Below are 15,842 nucleotides of genomic sequence, written 5' to 3' on the forward strand. Positions count from 1 at the left end.
ATATTCCATACTCCATTTTAACCTTATTTTGAATATATCTATTTTGCTATTTTCTTCTTTATCATCTATTTTATCATTGTTTATGCTTCTATATTACTGCTGTGCTCACTCCTGGGTAGTCAATGGTATCAGAGTGGACATAGACTAACCTATAGTAATCTTTTTTTACTATTTTTTTTTTTCAAAAAACACAAGTGGCACGACTGTAGCCCATACGACATCTTCTTTTTTTTAATATTAAAAAAAAAAAAAAAAAACGCAAGTGACAAGACTGCAACGAATTGGCATCTTTTATATATATATATATATATTCAAGAAATGCAAGTGGCAAGACACTAGAATTATTAGACAAAACCACTCAGTAATGAGATTATTTCTCCTTACACACTTTTTTTGAAACACGTTAACTTCTTTTTTATAATTTAAGGAAATCAAGGGCAAATGCCATTTTTTTTCCTCTGTATGGAATCATAATTTTAGAAGAAAAAAGATGCCGCTTAAAAGCCTACCAAAGTCCTACCATTAATAAGGTGAAAAATAGCAGAAACACACATACACACAGAGTCTAGACAAGAGAAGAGTAAGCAAATTGTCAATTAGATTGCCAAGCCAGATTTGGTATTTATATTTGAAACAAAACAAAACAGCATTAATTTGGTAATTCCACAAAATTCAGACAATTTAAAATTCATGGTTGTCCTTGATCTAAACTTCTTGAGTTCTTGTTTCACCGTCTAAAGGAAAACATCAGTCAGAACATTTTTCGAATGTAGAGAAGCCTTGAGCAGCTTCAAATCCTAACAATAAACCAATAGGAAAAAAATAGTTATTTTACCACTATCTAGTAGAAAAAAAGAGTCACAATTTCAAATTTTTTCTATTTAGCTTATTTTTGCTACCATTTATGCGTGTCACTGCACTTTTTAGTACTATTTATGGGTCTCACTGTATAATTTTAGCTAACTTTTACATTTAACTACAGTACTTTCAACCAAAAAAATTTCAGTTTCAGCAAAATAAGTGAATCCTAAATAGACTCTTATGTTTTAAGAGGTATCTTTTCATCATCACCGAGCTCCACTTGAGTAGGTCCATGGTAGGTGGTATCCCCTGTACAAGACGAAGTGAGTATACTTCAAAGAGTCAAATAATAATCATGACAATGAGGGACATGTTATGCATTTCGAAAAATTGAAGAGGAAAGCTTTTTAGCACAAGCACATAGCACAATTAAATTTCTAATTTCAAAAAAAAAAATCTAATTTATCGTTTTCGTTCACACAGTAAGGAAAGCACATAAAATACAACAAAAAACATGTGAGCAAAGACATGTATATGTAAGAAATACAAAGCATGTATATGTATGCCACTATGAAAACAACATTTGTTTTCAGTTTTTAATTTTGTTAAATATGTTATTAGCAACACGATGTGTTATACCATGTTGTGTATGCTAGAGTGGATGTGGAAGGAGTAGCATAGAATAGGAACACTGAGAACATGAGGGTTACGTGATTCAGCCTTGATGGCCTACATCCACAGAAGAATCCCTTAAGGGCTACATCTTTATTGTGTAAGAGTATAGTATAATAACCTGTGTTGCAATGAGCCATAACATGAGTTTATATAGGCGACTAAACCCTAGACTACTAGTACAAGCAGGAGTGGGCTTGGGCCTATTACATTGGGCTAATATGTCTAATATATATCTCTAACACCCTCCCTAAAACTCAAGGCGGAAGCTTGATGAAGGCTTGAAGTTGAATAAGCATGAGAACATCATTTGGAGATGCCGTGGAGAATGCCTTTGAATAAACTACAATGAAGAATGTGCCAATTGACCAACTTCGGAGTTTCAAATGAAGAAACGGAATCCAAAATTGGAATCTACGCGAAAAACTGAGCAAGATATGCCTTTTCGAAATTTTTGACTTTTGGTCAAAGGTCAACGCAAAAAGTCAAAGTCAACAGGTCCAGGGTAAAGTCAACGGATACATGGTCCGGGTCAGGTCACGGATCAGCAGCAGAGCCGCTAACGTCATCCTATGACATGTCACTAACATGGACTAGGGCTAATGTGGAGGTGCTTGCATGGTTGCTAATGTGGAGTGATGACGTCACCCGCTGACGTCAGATGACATCAGCAGCAATTTTTTGACGTGTGGAAGGCGCGTGATGGTGTTACCGGCGCGTGGTGGCGAGACAAATACCTAGGCGGCTCGTGTTGGTGCATGTGAGGTCGTATGATCACCAGATTCTTAAGCCAAGTGGAGCGGGGGATGACAAGGCCGTCTTGGCGGCATGTGTACTTGAGATCTGAGCTGGGAGTCGAGAATCTTTGACAGCACGTGTGAGAGTTCTAGTAGCCGTTGTCCGTGCATGGTGGTGTGTGCGGTTTTCGTTGGAGGTCGGATTCATGGGTTTTGGTCGCGATATGTCGTGAAGCACGTCTGTCTTGTTGGTTCCATTAGGCGAAGGCTTGATATGCACAAATCTGATAAGGAGAGGCACGGATTGCTAGGTTGTCAGATTTTGACACAGCACAGAGCCATGGTGGCTGCGAGATGCTGTGGAGTCTAGATCCAACATACAAGCATATGTGACTTCTGATGGTGGTGTGCACGTGAGAATCTTCTTTGCTTGCTAGAGATGTTTGTTTGATGCCAAGAACAAAGTTTGGTTCTGATACCATGTTAAATATGTTATTAACAATGCGATGTGTTATACCATGTTGTGTATACTAGAGTGGATGCGGAAGGGGAAGCATAGAATAGGAACACTGAAAACACGAGGGTTATGTGGTTTAGTCTTGATGGCCTACATCCACGGAGGAATCCCTTAAGGGCTACATCTTTATTGTGTAAGAGTATAGTACAATAACCTGTGTTACAATGAGCCATAACATGAGTATATATAGACGACTAAACCCTAGACTACTAGTACAAGCAGGAGTAGGCTTAGGCCTATTACATTGGGCTAATATGTCTAATATATATCTCTAACAAATTTTTCAAAATAAGTTCTTCTACTTTCATACATTTTCTCATGATTTTGATCAGCAAGTTATCACTTTTTTCATAAACTTTTTTTTTTTTTTTTGCCGAATACTTTTTTCATAAACTTATCATTATTTTTTTTCCCAATTTCATATATATTTTTTGATGGTAAGTATTGAGAATATAAGAAGAAGATGTTATCCAATTGAGAATTTGTCAAAATTCACCTCCAATAAAAAAGATATTAAATAAAAAAAATTTATAGTTTAAAGTTATAACTAATTTTGTAACTAAATTTTGTCATTTTAAAGATAGCTTCACTACTCCCATTACCAAAAAATAAAAAAATAAAAAATCATAACATAAGAACCTCTCTTAAAAAAAAATTAATGCTATTTAATAGTTGGAGGTAGGAAATTTTCTGCCAATAGGCTACAAGTAAAATTTTAGCTTCACAAGCTCTTCTTTTTTTTTTTTTTTGGTTAATGATAATAATTTACATAAATTATAATTTAAGATTAGTATATTTACCGATTACCAAAAAAAAAAAACCCTAAGAGCATGATGAAAATTTTATTTAACTCAAGAGCTCAAAATGCCCGTCACTTTTTTTTTTTTTCTTCTTCTTGTGATTGGATTTTTATGCTATAAACAAACGAAAAAATTGAACGGACTGAAATGATAAAGGTATGATTTTAAAAAGTTACTGTTAGAGCATTCTTAACAAGACTTGTATATGCTATATATGCTATTTTTTAGCATTGAAACTCAAAAAACCCACTCCATCAAACCGTGTATATGCTATTAAATTTACAATCTTGCTACAGTGCACTCTCATTTTTGAGAGTGCACTGTAGCAAGATTGTATAATATTTTATTAATTTCTTTATTCTCTCTCTAGCTCTCTGTCTCCCACATCTCTCTCCTTTCTGATTTCTCTCTCTCTGTTCCCACATCTCTCTCATTTCCTCACGCCCTCTCTCTTTCTCATTTCCTCACTGCCTCACAACAAGTTCGTACGTCGTACGTTTGAGATCGACTTGGTGGTGAGGAGAATGGCGTGATGGCGTGAGATTGGTGTGGAGGAGATCGACGTGGAGACCGGTGTGGAGATCGGCATGTTGTGTGTTTTCTTGTGGCGATTTTTTGTGGTTCTTGTGGTAGTGGTTTCTTGGTGGTTCTTGTAATGTTTGGTGGGTGTTTGGTCCATCTGGGTTGAAGTTGGTTGTAGTGGTTGGGTTGCTGGGTGGTGGTCATCGGAGAGGTTGGGGTGGGTCTAGCTGCGGCATGTTGTGGTGGGTTCAAATCGGGGTTGAGGTTCGGGTTGAGGTTGAGATCGAGGTTGAGGTTCAGATCGGGGTTGTTGGGATGGTGGGTTTTGTGGCAGTTTTGTGGTGGGTTTGGCAGCGGTTTGTGCTGTGGGTTTTTTTTTTTTAATATTTTGGTGGTTGGGGGTTGAGGTTATGGTTGGTGGTGGTGGTTGTAGCTGTGGCCATGGTTAGAGGTGATGAGCTTGAAAAGCTCAGACTATAGAGGTTTTGAGAGCAAATATCAGAGAGAGGGAGAAACTTCTAGACCGGGTTGAGAAAGATGGAGAGACGATGGGAGAGAGAGACAGAGGGAGAGTGAGAAATAATTAAAAAATGAATAAAAAATAATTAAGAAAGAATATTTAAATGAAGTGTTAAAAAATAGAAATTTTGATATTAGGTGTATTGTAAAGTGATGTGTTAAATGCTATAAATTTAAGTTTTTAGATGCTAAATGTTAAAATTTTTAATAGTCTTGTCGAGAATGCTCTTAAGCATAAAAGCCAAGTAGTACATTAATCATTTATGTGAGAAGCGTTTTCATTGATGAGCATGTGAGCAGCTTTTTTTTATCGGTAATCGGTGAGAAAACCATTTTCTCCCAACAAGCCATCCACCACACACACACGTCAGTCAAATCCTTTTATCTTTTTAGAGTAGCTGTAGTGCCTTAAATCATGCTTCATTCAATACATTCAATCAATCAAGGAATGGAGGCAGTTAGGTAGGTACATCATTTCATCAAAATCTACTACAGCCGAATAGATACTGAAAATCTAACTGGAACACACACAGTCACACACACAGTCAAGGAGCTGTTCAAAGTGAACAACGACGTTTTGCATCCAGTTTCTGTTATTCTAAGGGATTGAGATCTGTGCAATTCCCTAGCTATTGCACGGGACGCATTACCTCAAATCCTAGCCTTCCATTCAATCTAACGGCTCTAAAACAACTCTGCGTGACTGAGCTTCCATATCCAAACGTTATTTTGAATGGCATTGATGAGCTAGAAAGAGACTGAACATATAGATAAAGATGCAAGAAACCAATGCCCAGAAAAATATCATACATAAATATCTCTCCCGTCTTGTCATGTCAATATTCATTAGTATACTTTTTCTTTTCTTTCTAAATTGTATTTTTCTCACCTTAATATCTCTGCCAAAACAACAAAAAAGAAAGCATAAAAAGAGAATCAAAAAATAATAAATAATAAATAATAAAATATTTAATTAAAATGATAAAATAATAAAATATTTGATATGTATTGTAAAGTTGTATATTAAAATAAATAAAATAATGTTTTTTTGTGTCAAAATAATTATATTTATTTATTTTTTATAACTTTTTTTTTTTATAAGAACACCTTTCAATAAACCAGCACAGAAAAACAGAGGAAACAAAGATACAAATATTACATCACAAACAATCCTGAAGGATCAGGTGTCTCACAATGGACGGGGAACATCCTTCCCAGACCTAACTCACTTCCTTACACTTTCAATAGAAAATGCTGAAACAAATGAGAGCCACCCTACCATTACGATAGAAACACACAGCGACGCCAAGAGCTTCAGGGAATCACTCAATCCCTCGTTAAAACTAGGGATGGCAATTTAGATCCAACCCACGAATACCCAGCCCAGCCCGACCCTAATGGGCCGGATTTTACCCGGCCCGATAAAGAATAGGGTCGGGTATGGGTTTTTTTTTAAAAACCCGAAGTGGGTCCGGGTCAGGTCTGGGTTTTATCAAAAAACCTGAAACCCGACCTGGATAAGACCCGGTTATATATATATATATATATATATATATAATTACTAAATTACCCTCACATATATATAGTTAAAAACCCTAAACTTTTCTACTCCTCTCCTCATTTCAAGCTTTCAACTCACACCTCCGCCTCTCCCTCTTCATCTCTCAACTCTCTCACACACACGGCCACAAGCCCACAACACACACGGCCACAAGCAGACTGAGTCCTCTGCCCCTCTCATCTTCCTCACGTCGCCGCCGCACAGGCTTTACCTCACGCCGCTGCCGCACAGGCTCTCTACTCTCTCAACTTCGTTTCATCCTCGTCGTCGCCGATCTCCCACTATCGCACAGTCCTCTGCCCCTCTCATCTTCCTTGCCCATGGCCATAAGCATGACACGGCCTCACTCCACCTCATTCTCCATTTTTTTCTTTTTTCTTTTTTTCTTTTTTCTTTTTTTTTCTGGGTTCAGTTTGCCTCAATCATGTGAGTTTGTGTTTGTGTTTGTGTTTGTGTTTGTGTTTATGATTTCTGAAAGGGAAAAATGAAAATCATAGATCTGAAATTTGTGTTTGGTTTGTGATTTTGAAAGGAAAAATCGTAGATCTGAAATATGTGTTTGTGATTTCTGTGTTTATGTTTGTGATTGTGTTTGGACTTGTGTTTGTGTTTTGTCATTTTGGGCCGAAAAATCATAAATCAAAATTTTTGTTTCTGATTTTCTAATTCTCTCAAAAAAAAATTGTTTCTAATTTTGGGCTGGACTGGTCATGAGGGATGGGACCTGCGGGACCCGTGGGGCCAATGGGGGAGGTCCAGGTCTTGGAAAAAAATTCGTTTAGTAAACGGGCCGGGTTCGGGCCATGGGTCTTGGCCCGTGGGTCGGGTCCGGGTATGAAAAAACCCAGCCCGAACCTGATCCGTTGCCATTCCTAGTCAAAACCTCTTGAAAAGTTAGTGCTCAAGTTAAGTTAGTGCCCAAGTTAGAGCATCGACGGCAGATGTGCCAAATGTCAAATATTTGGTACATTTGGCAGACCAAACACCAAAAAATCCCCTTTATAAGATATTCCAAATCTTATAACTTTTGCCACATGTGAATAGTACTGTTCCATTTTAGAACGGTACGGACAAGAATGTTAAAAAAAGGTTTTTTATTCAATTTCTCTTATTCTTTTTTACTTTCTTTCTCTCTCTTTCTTGGTGTTTCGTGGGAAGAGTTAATATATTATCTTAATGTGTAGTAAATATTATTTTAATGTATAAAATTGAATGACAAAATATCTGATAAATGAGATGTTGTAAAATGATATGGTAAAATAAAAAAATAGGCTTTTAATTTGTGAAAATGACATTTTTTATAGAACATTTGTTATGGATGCTCTAATGTGAGGGTTTTAATTTTCGAAATTTTTTTTCCAAAATAGTTAATTATTGTGTACGGACACACATTTACATTGTTAAAACATAAGCAGTCCCATCTAAAACTCTTTACCCTTACTCCTCACAATCGGTGGCGCATTTCTCGAATTCTGTTTCCCCTCAAAAGCCTTCCTTTCTTGTTTCATATTTCCACAATGGACCAAGTCAAATTAAGTTACGTCCCCTAGAAATCTGTCATGCTTCTGTATGAAATAGGAACCCAAGGTTAAGTACTAGTTACAACCTTCTAGACTATCATGCTCATGGAGTCCAAGCTAGTAAGATGTTGCCTTCTTACTTCTTTAGTTAGATTATCATGGAAACTCAATCTTATTTAGCTGAGTCAGGTCCACGGTGCACCTCGCTGAGGGTTTAAACGCTCTCATACAAATCGCCTCAAGAACCCACCATGCTATTCTTGGTCTGTACGTAGATGAATTACAGTTCTAATAGCTGGCAGAGAAAGAAGGTTAAAAAGGAAGTCTACAAAGTCCATTCCAGCTTCTGCAAATAGGACTTTGTTTCCCTTTGTGTCAATTAGAGCATTCTCGTGGAGAGTTTTAAAAATTTTATTGAGCATCTAAAAACTTATTTTGTAATATTTAAAAAACTTATTTAACATGAGTGTTTTGGCCGAATATTGCTAAATCCAAAGTTTATTTGCGTTATAAGTACTGTTTCAAGTTATTTAGGGAATTGAGGAAAGAAAGTGAATTTCGGCAACACAATAAAAGTATGAGAGAGAAAGAGAAAAAGTGGGAGAGATAAAATTTTGAATTTCGGTAATCACATTACCGAAATTCCTGCTATCCAAACCTGCTAACCGAAAACCAATTATGGTAATGTCATTGCCGAAATAAGGGGAAAATTTTTTTTGTGGCAATGCCACTACCGAAAATGGGAGGAAAAAAATAAATAAATAATGGTTGCTGAAATCTGGGGAGGAATTAAAAAAAAATGCTACATCCATAATATTTTTACAACATTTTCACAACAAACCATAGGTGATTAGTTATTATTAGTTCAAATTTGAATTTAACACTGAGAGTTCTTTTTTAATCCAACAATAACAACCTGCCACTTAAAATTTGTTGTAAAAATATTGTAAAAATTGTGTGCACATATCATTTCTTAAAATAAAATTTAAAAAAAAAAAAAAAAGTGGAATGGATTTGTGGCAATGGCATTGCCGAAATAGGAGGGAAAAAGTGAATGTGGCATTTTTTTTTTTTAATTCCCCCCTAGATTTCGGCAACCATTATTTATTTATTTATTTTCTCCCCTTTTCGGCAATGGCATTGCCACAATTGGATTTCGGTTAGCAGGTATTACCGAAATTCAAAATTTTCTCTCTCCCACTTTTTCTCTTTCTCTCTCATACTTTTGTTGAATTTCGGCAACATCGTTGCCGAAATTCACTCTCTTTCCTCAATTCCCTAAATAACTTAGAACAGTGCCTATAACGCAAATAAACTCCGGATTTAGCAATATTCGGCCAAAAGACTCTATTTAACATAGCAACTTGCTACGTTAGGCTATTAAAGCATCCATAACAATGGAACTAAAAATTTAGTTTTTTAGCTCCACCAAAAGTTACTTTATCTATTTTACCTACACACATGTTGCAGTAGTGTATCTATTTTAACTTTTTAACACAATAAAATAATATAACTACGGTTGGGTCTGAGCTGATCAGCGGCTTGGGACGACATTGAAACAGAGGTGAGAGTTTAAGATCAGTGGTGGTGACGTTGACGGTGACGTTGACGTTGACGATGACGGATGGTGGATGGCGGTGACGTTGACGATGATCAGGCCAACGGCGATCAGAGTGAGCTTGAGACTTGAGCTTCAGTGATTGAAGAGAGAGTGAATGAGAGAATGAATAAAAAAAGAAGCAAGTTGTACCGGTTGAATAAAAAATTACTTTGTTTTTTAGCTCCAAGCTACAGTGCACATCTATCTATAGATGTGCACTGTAGCAATTTAGCTAAAAAATTTAGCTAATGCTCCATTGCTGCATGGGGTTTTTTTTTTGTGGTTTGATCCATCTAAAATAACAATATAACTATTTAGCTCCACTGCTGCAAGTGCTATTAGTAATTACATCTAGCAAGGTGCTAAAAATTTAAAATTTAGCACACATTATTCTACTTTATTATGTAGATATATTATTTTAATGTATTATATAAAAAAAATAAAAGTCAAAATGTTGAGTATGTTATAAAATAAAATAGTATAATATATAGATAAAGTAACTTTTATAATAAAATGAGACTTTTTATAAAAAAAAAATTTTGGTTAAAGACTTTTTTTTTTTAAAATATCGCATGCCAATGCTCTAAAATAGAAGGATACGGTGAAAATGCTATAAATTTGTTATTAGTTTTTTATGTCTCCTCATGTCACTTCTCTCCTTTATTACATCTTTCCTCTCTATTTAGAGCCACTGTTTTATCTACAGTGATGCAATTTTTTTTTGTTTTTTTATTCAAAGAAGTGTTTTTAAGATTATTTTAATGTCTCTGTAATCTTGAAATAGGATATTTGTTGTTGAGAATGCTGTAAAATAATATGTAAAAAAAAAAATGTAGGTTTTAGTATGTCAAAATAAAATTTAGTATAGCACACATAATGCTAGTTCTCTAAAAATAATTAGGTCTATATCATAAACTCTTCACTTTCTCAACGAACTTTCTCCATGGAAAATCTTTTCAATTTGGCCATGTAGTAAAATTTGAATTTAGCATTGAGATTACTTTTTTAACCCAATAATAACAACCAGTAACAACCTGCTACTTAGGATTGAGAAATATTTAGCAATCTATCATATTTTTGAAATTCAAGTTTCAAAAACTTGAGTTCCATAAAAAATGCTAATGAAGTAGATTATTTTAATTAAAAATCATCCTTAACTCTTTGGTTAGTTAATGTTATGCTATCCCCTTTTAACCAAAAAAAAAATTTTGGAACTTTATCTGCAACTCAAAAACTTTCCCATGCTTTTTTAAGGGCAAGTCTCATGAAAATTTTTACCAAAAAAGTCTCCTCATAAAATACGTGTGGGTGAAAAAGTGTGTAAAAATACGTATAATATTGTTTAAAAACTGAAAACATGTATTTAAGATGCTCTATCAAATAGAACCTTAGTGAAGTATTTTGAACATACATATAAGATGGTGTCTTTGGGCAAACAGTTCCCTAAATCCAATGGCACGAAAAAATTTTACTAGAAATTAAAAAAGTTTTGACAGCTTTTTAACTCTCAATAAAAATTTTTCAAAAAAAAAATTTGTTATATTAACTGGACCCTTTGCTTAGAGTCCAGTTAATTATACTTAGGATCCTATTAATATATGCCCTAATACATTAATAAATTTGTTTTTTAAAAAAATTTATCAAAAATTAAAAATGATAGACTATTATATACCCTTAAGCACATGTTAATAAAATCTACTTATTCATTTTTCAAAACATACTATATTACTGACAATTGGCACTGCTTGAACATTCGGTGGCGTCGTTTTCGGTGACGTAAAAAAAATCTTAAAGCTTTATATCTGAGTATGTTTTTACTAAAGAGTCTTGGAACTAACAAGCTTAAGCCTATAAAGCTACTTCAATTAAGGGAAATTTTGAAAATCCAGGGGGATGATGAGACTGATGAAGGAAGAATCAAAGTTATGGGTGAGGAGAAAAAGTAAATAAAAATATATATATAGAGGGAAGGTGAGCCCTAAAGAGGAGAGAGAATGTGTGAAGAGTAGAGCATTTGGGAAATTGAAAAAAGAAGAAACAAATGTGGTTTGACATTGATTAGATCTTGACATGATTTTGGCAGGTGAGAGACTAGAGAGAGAATAGAGGAAAAATTAATCTAAAACGAATAGGAAAAACTAAATTCAAATTTGCGTTGGGTTTGACTCTTTAACTGTTTGGACTTTAGTTAATAAAAACAAAAAACAGTCACTACTATACAACAGTTTACCTAAAAAAATAACAAAATGAAAAGTATTTTATCTATAGAATATTTGTTATTGTATTAATTAAACATGAATTTTGTAAAGTTTAGATTTATAATTATATTCTTGTTGGTTTTAATTTTGTGTCAAATTTAATTGTATTGTATTTAAACATAGCAAAACGGCGAAATGGGATGGGTTCTGATCTGGTCAAAAACAGGTTGCGAGTCAAGGTATTGCCAAAACTCAAATGGATGAAAAAAAAAAATTCTCCTTTTTTCAGACCATATACTGTGGTTAAGTAATGGCAACATGATACTCCCCCTATAATAAATGAATTCGCAAAATGGTAATTGTGGGGAGATTTTTCACCCGTCGCACAAGCTGTTTGTCCGCTTTGGGGAGCCAAGCCTGCACGGTTTTGTTCTCAGTACCAAGTATGGGAAGACTCTGGGTGCAGTCCCACATCGACAAGAGATGCGCCTCACTCATGCCTTATAAGCGTTTGGCGCAAGCATGAGTGTACCACTACTACATGTGTACTAGAGCAAGTCTCAAAAACTACTAGCGTATGCTGTCCGTAGTGGGGAGGCATGCCCTTTGGGGTAACAAAACCGTGCGAGTATCAGACATGGTCAGCCAATCCCACCCCAAAGCGAACAATACTTTTGATGGGCACTACCTTCAAAAGCGTCTTTTTGTGGGGAGATTTTTCACCTGCCGCACAAGTTGTTTGTCCGCTTTGGGGAGCTAAGCCTGCACGGTTTTGTTCTCAGTACCAAGTATGGGAAGACTCTAGCTACAGTCCCACATCGGCAAGAGATGCGCCCCACTCATGCCTTATAAGTGCTTGACGCAAGCATGAGTGTACCACTACTACACTTGGCTCCGCACGATAGCGCATGCTATCCGTAGTGGGGAGGCGTGCCCTTCGGGGTAACAAAACCGTAGGGGTGTTAGATATGGTCAGCCAATCCCACCCCAAAGCGGACAATACTCTTGATGGGCATTGCCCTCAAAAGCACCTTTCTGTGGGGAGATTTTTCACCCGCCGCACAAGTTGTTTGTCCGCCCTGGGGAGCCAAGCCCGCACGGTTTTGTTCTCAGTATCAAGTATGGGAAGACTCTGGGTGCAATCCCACATCAGCAAGAGATGGGCCCCACTCATGCCTTATAAGCACTAGTAGTGGTACACTTATGCTTGCGCCAAGCGCTTATAAGGCATGAGTGGGTTGTATCTCTTGCCGATGTGAGACAGCACCCAGAGTCTTCCCATACTTGGTACTGAGAACAAAACCATGCGGGCTTAGCTCCCCATAGCGGACAAACAGCTTGTGCGGCGGGTGAAAATCTCCCAACAGTAATCATGATTATTAAAACAAAATAAAGATAACTTGTATTAACAATTTAATATTGAGAATTTTATGAATGGTGGAGGCCTGAAAGTATAGTGCAAAAAGAAAGACCAGAGGAAGAAGATGATGATATATGAAAGAAAAAAAAGAGAGTTAATGTTATGGTTATTTTTTATTTTTTTTCCTTTAATAAGAAGTGTTAATGCCTAAATCACTAATTTCTAGAGAGTAATAATTGATGATGCTTGAATCGTCAGTAAAGAGATTTGTCCAGATCGGGATTGTCCGTAGCTTATCCTAATCTAGAGACAAGTCGAAAAGAAAATATGGACATCGGTGTGGCGCCTGCCATAGAGCCTCCGATGCCAAAGTTAGAATAGCTAGAATTTGGGAAGAAAGTAATGTGGGTGTTTTAGAAGATTTTTTCAACGTACCTTTTCTCTCGGGCTTTATCAAGGGGCATATATAGGAGCTCTCTTCCTAGCCGTTGGCTTTGCTTTAATGGTGGAATCATTGCAGGATTCGTAATGCCTATGTGAGGTGTTAAATGGATAGAATGATCTTCCAGCAGTACTGAAGACCGCTATTTGTTTATGTAACGCCTCACCATAACTGAGGGACAATGGTTGAGTCTTTGTCAGGCAGTTCTTCCCGGGCTTAGCTGACTCCAGTATTGTCCTTGCCTATTGTCCTTCTAGGGTGGACGAATATATTTTCAGGACCATCAGCTGCCCCCCTATTCCGTGACCGTCCACAATTCGGACAGTCCAGGGAATACGAAAGGTCCTTTTTTTTTTTTGAAAAGTTTTCTGACGCTTAGGGTTTTGGTCTCCGCATTAATGGTCTTATGGCAGCGTGGCACGCATCGTGGCCACGTGTCCTTTTCTGATTAGTGAGCAGTTCTTGTTTCCGGTGACTGCCTTTTCAGTTTTTCCCGCATTTTTCAAGGCAAACTTTTTAACTCTTTCATTTCATTTTTCATCTTTTCACTTTCCTTTTGTGTTTGATTTCTCTGACTTCCATCCTTTCTCTCCACTTTCTCTGCGTCTAATTTCTCTGAGTTTACTGTTGCTGCTGCGTATTTCGCTCCAACCTTTTTGGTTTTCCTCCTTATTTTTAGGTGCGTTTGCCTATTTCTACGCTTTTTCTCTTTTTGGTTGTACTGTGTTCTTCTCTTTCGCATTCTTATTTTCCTTTTTGGGATTGTGTATCTTTCCTGAATGGTGGATTATACTGACTTTAGGCATATCTCTCCCTACATCGCCTTTCTTTTTGCTCGCTTAGGGGGGCTGTTAGATTCTTCTGGAGATCGATACCCACAAATTGGGGGTTTCCTTGTAGGGGGTAGTGGCCTTGATTTAGTCTTAGGTGATTTGTACCCTTTGTTGCATCAGTCTTTGTCTTGGTTTAAATCAGTCCGTGGGGTCCTTAGGAGTGAAGATATGAGGTCTGAGTTGGGATCGAGTGGTCAAGAGAGGGATTCATCTTCTGGTGTGGTCGCGGACGGGGCTGTTAGGGACACGGCCACCTCCGTTCCTCCGTCTTTGTCCGTTCTTCCTTCTACCTCTGCAACGTCCCATCCCTTTCACGCCCTCAAAGAAAAGTGTACCTTAAAGCTGAATGTCTTCAATAAGTTTAGGGATAGATTCCAGTTTCCTGATGAAACTAGGGCTCATCTTTCTTGGAAGGACGAGAAGGCTTGTGCCTTTGCCCATGGTGAGGTTTGCTTTTACGAAGCTTCTTTTTCATGCGGCCTAAGGTTTCCCGTTCACCCATTCATTATGGAACTCTTAGATTACCTACATATTGCCCCTGGGTAGCTTATGCCGAATTCCTGGAGGATCGTCATAAGTTGTATGGTGATCTGGACGACCATAGCGGATGGAGACATGATCACTCTCAACGAGTTTACTTATCTCTATCACCTAAAAAAGTCCAAGGAGTTTGGATATTATGAGTTTGTTCCCTGGATAGGAGATCCCGTCTTGTAGTTGACCTTCCTTCGTCCTTCCGTTATTGGAAGTCCAGATATTTCTTTGTGTCGAGCGATGGTTGGGAGACTTTGTCCGACGACTTTTGGGGGAATGTCCCTAGGTTGCTGCGCCGGTGGAAGACCCCTCATATTGGTGCGTTTTCCTTTTATGCCTCCTTTTTTTTTTTTCTTTTTTTCTTTTTTTTTCTTTTTTTTTTCGATACTTTGGCTGATTGTGATCATCCTTCTTACAATGTGTCTTTTCTTTTTTTTTTTTTTTTTTTTTTTTTTTTTTTTTACAATGAAGGTGCGTCCTGATCTTGAGAGCCAGTTTGAAGAAAGAGTTTAGGAGGCGATTAAGTACGCGAGGACGATCGACGATTTTGACGAGCTGGTTGATCCGCGCACATTGGCCCGTCATTGTTTAGGTCCTGAGCCTTCACTCTATGTCCTTCAAGCAATCGACCGAGAACAGAGGAAGCGTGAGTCGTCTTGACGTGCGTGATTGTCCATTTTTCTTTCTTCCTTATTTGAATTCTTAGATTTTTCTTCCTTTTTGGTGCAGAGATGACGAGCAAATTTAACAAGGATATCTACGCCAAAATTAAGGCGAAGAAGAATGAACCTCTTTCAAGTATTGGCCAGAGAACATTAAGGATAACTGACAAGGAGAAAGAAAAAGAGAAAGAGGTGGCTGAGAGAGGTTCGTCCACCCCCACTTTGGACGAAGGACGGACAGCTTCTCCTGCCATTTCTATTGAGGAGGTCCCTACCCCAAAGAAGCGAAAGACGGGGTACAAGGGCAAGGAAAAAGTGGGCTCCACCATTTGGGTTGATGCTGAGGTAGCCATGACTCAAGCGAATGAGTTCCTAACTCCTGAAGAAATGAAGGAGATTTCCATGGTGCCTTCCCACGAGATGGTGAGCCAGCATGTTCACAAGCTCGTCCAAGTAATTTTCCCCTTACTCTATTGTTTCTTTCTTTGTTGATTCAAGTTTTGATAGTATTCTTTACTGTTAGGTGTTGGGAGAGACGATGCATCTTACTACTCAATTTTTGGC

The sequence above is a fragment of the Quercus lobata genome, chromosome 1 (genome assembly GCF_001633185.2).
Source record: "Quercus lobata isolate SW786 chromosome 1, ValleyOak3.0 Primary Assembly, whole genome shotgun sequence".
Taxonomy (NCBI): Eukaryota; Viridiplantae; Streptophyta; class Magnoliopsida; order Fagales; family Fagaceae; genus Quercus; species Quercus lobata.